Source organism: Bos taurus, chromosome 2 (genome assembly GCF_002263795.3).
Source record: "Bos taurus isolate L1 Dominette 01449 registration number 42190680 breed Hereford chromosome 2, ARS-UCD2.0, whole genome shotgun sequence".
Taxonomy (NCBI): Eukaryota; Metazoa; Chordata; class Mammalia; order Artiodactyla; family Bovidae; genus Bos; species Bos taurus.
The window spans coordinates 71,926,614-71,937,421 of NC_037329.1; positions in this window are offsets into that span (position 1 = coordinate 71,926,614).

Genomic DNA, 10,808 nt, shown 5'->3' on the forward strand with positions numbered 1-10,808 from the left:
TTAAGAGGGTTCCAGGGTGGCTCAATGGTAAAGAATCCACCTGCCAGTGTAGGAGATGTCGGTTTGATCCCTGGGTCAGGAAGATCCCCTGGAGAAGGAATGGCAACCCACTTCAGTATCCTTGCCTGGAAAAACCATGGACAGAGGAGCCTGGCAGGCTACAGTCCATAGGGTTGCAAAGCACACACACACAATGTAAGCAGCTGAGCACACACATGTAATGGGATCAAACTAGAAACCAATGGCAGAAAGGTATCTAGAACATCCTCAGATATTTAGGAACTAAACAGTCCACTTCCTAGTGACTTAGTGGTGAAAAGAAATCAAAAGGGAAATTAAGTGTTTTTAACTGAATGAAAATAAAAACCTCAAAGCCTGCTGGCTACAGCTAAATTAGTAAAAGAAAATTTATACCACTTAATGCTTATACCAGAAAAGTTCTCAAATCAGTGACCCCAGATTACACCTTAAAAAAGAGTAAGAGAAAGTAATTGAGTCCAAACTAAGCAGAAGAAAGCATAATAAAAAGAAGTAATCAATGAAAATGAGAACCAAAAAATATAACAAGAGGAAATAAAAGTAACCAAAAAGTGGTTCCTTGAGAAGACCAATAAAATTAATCCCTAATGAGTAAAACTAAGGGGAAAAGGGAGAAATAAAAAATTACAAGTAGAGAGGTTGAAACAGAGCAGGACCCTGTGGAGCTCCCAGTACAAACCCTTTCTGTGTCCCCTGTTTCTTATTTATGCTTAGTCGCTCATTTGTGTCTGACTCTTTGCAACCCCATGGACTATAGCCCACCAGGCTTCTCTGTCCATGGGGATTCTCCAGGCAAAAATACTGGAGTGGGTTTCCATGCCATCCTCCAGGGGAATCTTCCCAACCCAGGGATCGAACCCAACTCTCCCGTACTGCAGGTGGATTCTTTTTTTTGTGTGTGTGTGTTTTAGCTTTTATTTATTTATTTTTTTTTACCAACAACTTTCAGAGAAGGCAATGGCACCCCACTCCAATACTCTTGCCTGGAAAATCCCATGGACGGAGGAGCCTGGTAGGCTGCAGTCCATGGGGTCGCTAGGAGTCAGATACAACTGAGCGACTTCACTTTCCCTTTTCACTTTCATGCATTGGAGAAGGAAATGGCAATCCACTCCAGTATTCTTGCCTGGAGAATCCCAGAGACAGGGGAGCCTGGTGGGCTGCCGTCTCTGGGGTGGCACAGAGTCGGACACGACTGAAGTGACTTTGCAGCACGAACGACTTTATCCCAGTAAAGTTGACAATTTAGAAGAAATGGACAAATTCTCTCAAAGACAAACTACCAAATTCATTCAAGACGTGAGTAGTCATATAAAAGAAATTTCAGGGGGGAAAAAAAAAACCTGAGAAAATAAATCTACAGTAATGTATGGTAATAATCTTAGGCTTGAGGTGAAATAAGCCTTATATAAGTTGACTGCTGGTATTTCTCATTAACAGATAAGAAAACTTAAGACCCATTAGTGCTGTGTCACATTCTCTGAGATTTCAGTTAGGGAGTAAAATATCTAAAATTCACATGTAGCTTTGTCAGTCAGCTCTTAAGCTCAGGCTTCATTGTCTTAAGCACAGGAATCAGCAGCCTTTTTTCTGAAAAGAGCCAGATATATATATTTTAAGCTTTGCCACCCATATTGCCTCTTGCAACTACGGTCAGTATAGGACAAAAGAGCTGTAGACAACATGTAAATGAACAAACAAAAGCAACTGCAGCTGTAGTTAAATATCTTCCCACAAAGAAAATCAGACCCAGATGGTCTCACTGGACAGTGTTAACTAACATTTAAGGAAGGTGTAACTCTCATTCTATACAGCTTTGCAACAAATGGGAAAGGGAATACCCCTGAATTATTCTTTAAGACCAGCATTTCCCTGTTATTAAAACTAGACAAAGACTTAACAAAAAGGAAACTACAAATCAACATCTTTTATAAGCATCGGTACAAAAATTCCTAACAAAACTTGCGCAAATTGAATCCAATAATACATTTAAAAGAATATGACATAATGACTAAGTAGGATTTATCCAGGAATGAAAATCCATTAGTGTAGTTCACCATTCACCCAGTTCAGGCCAATGAGATGGGCGAAGTCTGCTGGAGGGCTCCTCAGAAGGGTTCCCTTGTTCCCAGCTGAGAGCTGGCGAGGAGATGCTGTTTCTCCGACCCAGTGTCTGAAACAGTGGCGGCCTCTGGGGATGAAGCTGAGGATGAAGCTACCACAGAGGCAGCAGCAGACACACAGCCTTGATGAAGTCATCAAGCTGCTGAATCAATGGGCCGAGAAGTCAGTCCTACCCCAGGACTTAGTCACTTTAGATAAGACACTTCGTATTGTTCTTGTTTGAAGGCAAGACAAACACTGGAGACGTATAACAAAAAGCTTGAAAATCCCAGTCTTTTCTTGAGCTCAACAGAGACTTCTCAAAAAGACCTGGAAGATGAGGAATCTATGTACTCAGATACGTCAGGCTGAGGCTCACCAGAAAGATTGAGAAAATGGATGGAATCACATCCTATTTCAAGTAACTGTGACCAAAGCATCCTTCAGAAATCCATCAAAGAAAGAACAGTTGTAGACAACACTGGAAGATGCTTTGAAGGACAGTCCCATCTTGAGGGAAGAACGGAGAGGAGGGGGCAGCTTGGGGTGGGATGTTAGGACAGAGACCTCCTAGAAGAGGAGCCCTTGTTCAAGTTCAACGTTTGTTTGAAAACTGTTGTGAAAAAGAAACAGGAAGACTTCCCTGGTGGTCCTGGTGGTCCACGGGTAAAGAATCTGCCTGCCAATGCACAGTACACTGGTTTGATCCCTGGTCTGGGAAGATGCCACACAGCATGGGACAACTGAGCCCATGCGCCATGACTAGAGAGTAGCCCCCACTCGCCACAACTAGAGAAGGCCCACGCATAGCGATGAAGACCCCGTGTAGCCAAAAATAATAATTAAAAAAAAAAAACCGAATAACTCATTTTTTTAAAATGAGAAAAGAAACAGGAAATGGAAGGCACACTAAATTACCTGAAAAAGATAGAATAACTTATCACATCAAGATCATAGTAGAGATGTCCAAACTGAGAAACCCCTGCTGCAGTCGGAAAAGTCACAGTTAGAAAGAGGAGGCAGAAACCACGCCAGCAGAAACTTCGAGTCCTTCCTAGGCAAAGAGAAAAAGAGGCATTTTCACCAAGTAGCCAATCTTTCCAAAAGCAGCTCTGTTTCTGCCCTCCCAGGGCACCTTCAGGGGAGCCAGGAATTGCACAAGTCATGATGATAAATGTGGGGGGTCTTTCAGAAGGGAGCTGTCCCAAGGAGGCTGGGGGGGACCTGCAGGCTCAGAACTGAGGGGTGAGATGGGGCTTCGTGCCGTTTTGCACTTCCCGCCAGCTCATCAGTTCATTACGGAGACCCAGACACAGTTCGAGAGGCCCTGTGGTTGGTCTTGTTTCTCAGGTCTGTAGGAAAACCTCCCAGGAGGGGCTAACCTGTTCCCCAGCTGGAGAGGAGGGCAGGGCAGCCGGTGCCTGAGTGACAGGAGACCCATCCAGCCCTGAGTCCCAGCAGCAGCCAGAGTGGCTCGCTCCTTCTGCAGGACTTCCCGCCTGGGCTTGTCTGCCCAGTGGTGTGGTCCCTTCATCTGCCTTGAGGTCCCCAACTTTCCCACACTGTGCGGGCTTTTGACCTGAGGCTGTCTGGCACATCAAAACAGCAGGATGGTGCCTGAGCCAAAGAGGTGCAGTGGTCGGGAGGACACCGGGGCTGGTCTGGATCCATGCCCCACCCCTGCACTGAAGCTCTGTGGTCCTGGCTTCACTGCTGGTGCTGTGGGTGCTCTCTGAACCTGTGACAGTGCCACTGGGGTTGCTCCTAGGGGGTGGGGGGCACCAGGGCTTGGCCATGGCCAACAAGTGAATGGTCCCCCTGGGGGAGTGGCTGCTGTGTCTGGTCCAGTTCACTGGCCTCCGGCAGGCTGACACTGCAGTCAGACCACAGCCCCCCACACACTCCCCCTACCCTGCCCCTCCAACATCTCCCTTTGGCTGAGGGGCCCTGTGTCCCTCCAGCAGAGGCTGCTCTGTCTAGGGAGATGGAAGGTCCAGGTCATGCCAAGAGGGCCCTGGGCTTAGCTCCACCACTGGAGCCTCGAAAAGACTTTCAGACCCTGATTGGTCTCTTGGGAGTTGAGATGATGAGGCCCAAAGATCTAGAAGCACGTCTGCATGAGGTCAGTGCTGCCCTGTGACACCATGGTTAAACACACGGTGAGGCTCCCAGGCTGTGCCTCGCATGGATGTGTCATGGCTCCAGCTGGCCTTGATCCATCTCTTCCTGAGGTTTTGGGACCTTTGCTCTGCCCGCTCCAGCTGCTGAGCAACTTCTCTGCAAGGGGTGCTGGGTGTTTCTCACTACCCTTGATCACCTCCTCCCCACCTCTCTTATCTGATTCTGCTTCTCACTTCTCATCCCCTCTGGACAGTCCAGGAGGTGACGGCTCAGGAGCTGGCGCCAGTGCCCTGGTTCACTCATCCGCTTATCCTTCAACTGGCAGTGTGCCAGGCCCATCAGCGATCTGGGACAACTGGCCAGCCCTCAAGGAGGCCCCGCCCCCACCCTTGAAGGGATCAGGTGTAGAAACAGATCCTGTTAATACAGCAAGATGAGCGCTATGAAATGGGGAAGCCAGAGATATTCATCCATCCCAAGTGGGCAGGGGGCATCAAGGAGAGCTTCCTGGAGGAGGTGGTGCTGACTGGTGCTGACTTTTACCATTAGCTGCAGACCAGTTTGTTGTTCAGTTGCTAAGTTGTGTGTGACTCTTTGTGACCCTGTGGACTGTGGCACATCAGGCTCCTCTGTCCTCCACTATCTCCTGGAGTTCGCTCAAATTCAAGTCCATTGAGTCAGTGATGTTATCTAACCATAGTATCCTCCGCCTCCCCCTTCTCCTTTTGCCCTCAATCTTTCCCAGCATCAGGATCTTCCAAGCAAGTATACCGGAGTGGGCTGCCACTTCTCCAGGGGCTCTTACCACCCCAGGGATTGAACCTATGTCTCCTGCTTGGCAGGCAGGTTCTTTACCAGGGGAATTTTTGCGGACCAACAGCTAGACCCAAAACAAGAGAGTGTCCTGCTGTGAGGCCTCTAGGTTTCTGGGCCTCAAGGGCATGGCCAGATTCTAGAAGCTGCCAGCTTTAGCAAAAGATGAGGTGCTTTGGTCTACCCTCCTGGCCGTCTGAGAGGAGCAGTGGTATGGGGGCTGTACTGCTCCCTCTGGGACCTCCCTGAGCTTCTGCAGACAAGCCAACCTGTCACCTGCCCACTTTCCCTGGTCCCACCGTGAGCCCTGCCTTTCCACTGCTCCAGCCTGGTAACCAGGCTGAACTTACCTGGGTGGGATTTGAAGCAGGATCTGCTGACCCAAAATAGATCCTCTGGAGGGCAGGGCTGGGGCCTGAAGTTCCCGTCATAGCCATGTTCCGCAAGTCTCACCTGCAGGGCCCTCAGGTAAAGCATGGCCTCTCTGTGAAGGGGACCCTTGTTGTTTGGAGCCACCTGGGAATTCCTCCCCCTCCTCCGGGGATGTGAGCAGATACTGCTTGGATTTACAGGGAGAGCAGCTCTGCCCCTAACCTGGCTCCCACCCCCAGGCCAGAGAGAGAGGGAAGCTCCCCGACAGGTGAGGGAGAAGGTGGATCTTGTAGTTGAGGAAAGGCTCCCCAAACTGACAGAAATCTTGCCTCTTACAACTTAGACTCATGAGTTCCTGGAGGCGGGACTGCTCACTATGACCTTCCTGTTGGTGGAGTCGTGCCCTCCTGAAAGATCTGGTCAAGTCCTAACCCCTGGTACCTGCAATTGTGACCTTACTTGGGAGCAGGGTCCAGGTCTGTGAGGGTCTCTGGTGAAGGCACTTCTGTTCCTGAGGAATTTGGGAGCATCACCCACCTGGTTCCTCTATCTGGGAGCTCTCCAACCACATACCATTGGGGTTTGATGGAGGCTCCCTCATGTGGGTATGATCCTCATTGACTCCATCCCCAGCCCCTCTTCTCTCTCCAGTGGATGGGGATGGGCCTGAAAATTCCAAGCATGTAATCGTTTTGTCTTTCTGGTGACCAGCTCCACCCAGGAGCTAACCAGAGTAGCAAAAGATGCTAGAGCAAACAACGATGCTCTTAGTACTGCTTTACTTGGTAATGATCTTTACTGCTTAGGAACTTACAAGAGTCAGGAGCCCTGTATCAGGGACTGGGGACAGAGACCAGAGTGTATGTTTTCTGTGATCTCCTATCACTGCACTTGGTAGACAGAAGGTACTCAGTAAGGTGCTCAGACCACTGCCTTTGGGCCTGTCGTGTTTAGTGGGTGTCTGGGACTGAACTGTCCCCCCCAGCCTCATGCCCCGCCGGCCCAAATTCATAAATTGAAGCCCTACCTCCCAGTGTGATTACATTCAGAAATGGGGCCTCTGGGAGATGATTCAGTTTAGTTGAGGTCATGAGGGTGGGGCCACATGATGGTATTAGTGCCCTTGTAAGAAGAAACACCAGAGATCTTGTTTCCTCTGCCTTGTCCACATGAGGTCACAGTGAGGTCACTGTGGGAAGAGGGCCATCTGCCAGCCAAGGGGAGCCTTTATCAGAATCTGACAGAGCAGGACCTGATCTTAGATGTCCAGCCTCCAGAATTGTGAGAAAATAGATTCAGTTCAGTCGCTCAGTCGTGTCCGACTCTTTGCGACCCCACGAATTGCAGCACGCCAGGCCTCCCTGTCCATCACCAACTCCCGGAGTTCACCCAAACTCATGTCCATCAAGTCGGTGATGCCATCCAGCCATCTCATCCTCTGTCGTCCCCTTCTCCTCCTGCCCCCAATCCCTCCTGCCTCACCATCAGTCTTTTCCAATGAGTCAACTCTTCGCATGAGGTGGCCAAAGTACTGGAGTTTCAGCTTTAGCATCATTCCTTCCAAAGAACACCCAGGACTGATCTCCTTTAGAATGGACTGGTTGGATCTCCTTGCAGTCCAAGGGACTCTCAAGAGTCTTCCTCCAACACCACAGTTCAAAATCGTCAATTCTTCGGCACTCAGCTTTCTTCACAGTCCAACCCTCACATCCATACATGACTACTGGAAAAACCATAGCCTTGACTAGATGGACCTTTGTTGGCAAAGTAATGTCTCTGCTTTTGAATATGCTGCCTAGGTTGGTCATAACTTTCCTTCCAAGGAGTAAGCGTCTTTTAATTTCATGGCTGCAGTCACCATCTGCAATGATTTTGGAGCCCCCAAAAATAAAGTCTGACACTGTTTTAGTGTTGTGTAAGTCACCCAGTTTATAGTCTTCTTTCATGGTAGCCTGAGCTTAGACTGTATATTGGGCACATGGCTGTTGCTTGACCTTGTGTGCAGGGGCTGCTGTCCTTGTGATGGAGGGGCCTGTGCCTTTTTCCCTTCTGGGTCTTCCCCTCCCACAGACCCCCAGGGCTGGTCCAGGTACTAGTGGAGTGCTGGGAGGCCTGCTGGGCCTGTTTTCATCTGCCAGGGGTCCTTAAGCAGGTCTATGGGTGGCAGGGTCTTGGGGACGTCCCAGGTAGGGCCCCCCCGCAACCTGTGACTTCCACCCAAAGCCTCTGGGAAGGAAGGTGGCCATTCAGAGACTGCCCTGACTGGGTGTTCTGGCCCTCTTAACCTCCCTTGGCTAGGGCTTGGGTCTAGGTGGCTGTGGCCCTGGTCTCCCAGCTTTTAGGGGTGTTTTTGATGCTTCACAGTCCTGTGATTATAGCATACAACCCTGGCCTGGGGCTGAGACTGGCCTGGTCCTCAGGGTCAGCGGGAAGACCAGGCCCAGGTTTCCTGTCCAGGGGGACAAGAGCCAGGCAGGGACCAAGGAGAGGGACAAGTCAGGCCTTGAGTAGACAAGGGGCCATAAGTGATGCTCAGAATATTTAACCACCAGGACAGCAGCCCCCCCATGCCCCCCAACATAAACCCAGACAGAGTCCTGTCATTAAACAAGCTGGGTAGTGGGAAGTGGGGTGGGTGGGCCACAAGGGGTGGGACTTCAGCCACATCTGACTGGTCATATTTCCACTCCAGAGAGTTGCTCAGGTCAAGATGTGAGAGGGTTGTGCTGTGGAGCAGAGGAAGGAGGGCAGGAGGCACTTGTGGGGGTGGGAGGCCCTTGCCCAGGAGGGACAGCACCTGTGGCCAGGCTACTGGGAGCAGCAGGGGTTGGCAGGGGACGATGGGATGGACCTACACTCTGCATACAGGGTGGTGGCAGGTGACGCACACAAGGGCAGGGCACCAGTGGGTGGAGTAGGGGAACTGGGGAGCCCGCAGCCCCCGCGGTAGAGGGAGGTGTTGAAACCCACTTCCCCTCTCAGGCCCTTCAGTGAACAACAGGACATCCTGAGAACATAGAGGTGGCCCATGAGCTCCAGGGGATGACTGTCCATCACTGCTTCCTCCTGGTGGTCAAGGTCACCCTCCTCCAGCCAACACAGCCACCCTTGCAGTGGGGTGGAGGTGGGGAACTCTGGGGATAAGTGTGGCTGCCACAAAAAGGGAAGAGAATTATGGCCCATTTCCAGGTATTCCCTCAGGACCCTCATAGTTTTAGGTGAAATTATTAATAAATGAAAACCCAGCAAGACCAGCAAAGGGCTCAGGCCCCCCAGAACGAAGGTATGAGTCACCCCGCTGGGTTACATAACCCAGCCACCTGAGGTGCTGGCAGAGGCCAATGAGGCCGTGGAGGGTAGCAGAGGAGGGAGCATCCTGTAAGCTGGGGGGCAGACCAGTGCCTTTTACTGTCCCTTCCCCGCCATGGAATGGATTTTAATGTATCTCACCCAGTTTTCATTTTCCTTCCTCTCTCTTCTGCCCATAGGAATACAGGGCAGCAGTTCTCAAAAGTTTTTGGTCATGGGACCCCTTTAACACCCTTACACATTGTTGAGGACCCCAAGGTGCTTTTATGTGAATAGTAGTAACATTTACCATGATAGGAAAAACGATGACTTTAGAAAATATTATTTTTTTAAAAAGAAAAAGCCCGTTACATGTTAACTTTTTTAAAATGAAAAATAACAAGAAATCTGGTGAGTAGTGGAGTGGCATTGTTTTTGCAGTTTTGCGAACCTTTAGTATCTGGCTTCGTGGAAGGCGCTGCGTCTCAGGTCTGTGTCCGCCTCTCACCTGCTGTGGTGTGTCGTCTCGGCTGAAGCATGAAGAGAATCTGCATCCCCAAGAAGTGTTGTGAGGAGGGGAGATGCTTGCAGGCCCCTGGGATCCTCGGACTGCATTTGGAGGCCTGCTCTGGTAGTCACTTTAATCCACACATTCTAGAATATACAGAGAACATGACAGGAAAGGAAGAGACATCTCTAAACACCGTGGATTAAGAGGTGGATGAAAGAATTAATGCAGCAGCTCTGCATCGTCTCCCTTCTCCTTTGGGGAGGGGTGATCCCTGCTTGGTCTCGAGGCCACCTGTGTCCTGCTAGATGGGAGCCATTTTTTTGAAGCATAAGCTCATAAGAAGGACACATGACTGATTTGGTTATTAGCTTTGGTCACCCAGTGTCTGAACACCCTTCTCTTCTGGCCAGATCCTCTACTGAGCATGTTTTGGCTGAGTATGGCCAGCCTCCTCCTCCCAGCTCCACAGGAACCAGGTCACCTCCCCTCTCAGTTCTAGAGCCTGAAGGGCAAATGCACACGTGAGGATTGCCCATCACACCCGCCCTCTGGTACTGGAGTCTTGAGTCTTGAGCTTTTGGCAGACGGTTGAGGAGGTACTCATAGCAGCAGGGGTCACACGGGTGGCATTTGTCACTCTGGTGACAGCGTCTTGTGACAGATGGTGGGGTCACCAGCTGCAGCATCCTCACCAGATGGTCCCTGAGGTACAGACTTGCTGGGGTTTCTGGCAGCACAACTTCCCTTGATCCACACATGCCTGCTGAGTTTGGTCCCAGACTTCCTGCCAGCGTGTGAGCTTCCTGGATGCGCCTATGGCTTCCTCTACCAGTCAGAGGCCTGGACAGGAGGGTCCACTCTGACCCTCACCTGCTGCCGAGGCCCACCTAGACTCCACTTCTTCCTTGTTTCCCAGCACCTCCTACCTGGCTGGTCCCCCTGTGCTCAGGCTGGACCTTCCAGAACACCTTGCAGGGTCCCCAGGGAAACTCTCTTGAGTCCAGCACTGTTATAAACCCATTGTGTGTGGAGCCCCTAGAACCCTCCACACTAGAGGAGTCTTCATGCAGGGTCTTTCTCATCTCACCTCAAATCCCCTCCTCCCTCCCAAGATTCCCTTCTATTATTACAATAGTAAACAGTGAACTTTAAAACATGACAGAATGTTTGTAAAACATTAGGGGGGAAATAACTCTACCACAAATTATGTGATTCCAGCCTTCAAAACTATCTCACATTGGTGCAAACTGTCATCGTTCCTTCGGCTTGAACTGGCCACCCTGAGGTTGGGCTTTAGCCTTGTGTTTGGACCAACAGAACAGTATGTCATACACCATGTGTGAGTAGGGACTACGGGTCTGCTTGTTGGCTTGGCCTCTTGTGCTTCTGCCATGAGAAAGGACATCTCCCAGGGACTGCTAATTCTGCTTCGGGACCTGGAATAGAATCAGGGATGCGGGATGCTTCATGGGACAGACCTGGACCATACTCGCAGCCTGGAGTGTAAGGCCCCAGGGAGAAAACATGTAATTGGTAGGGTACTGAGATTTTTGAGGATGTT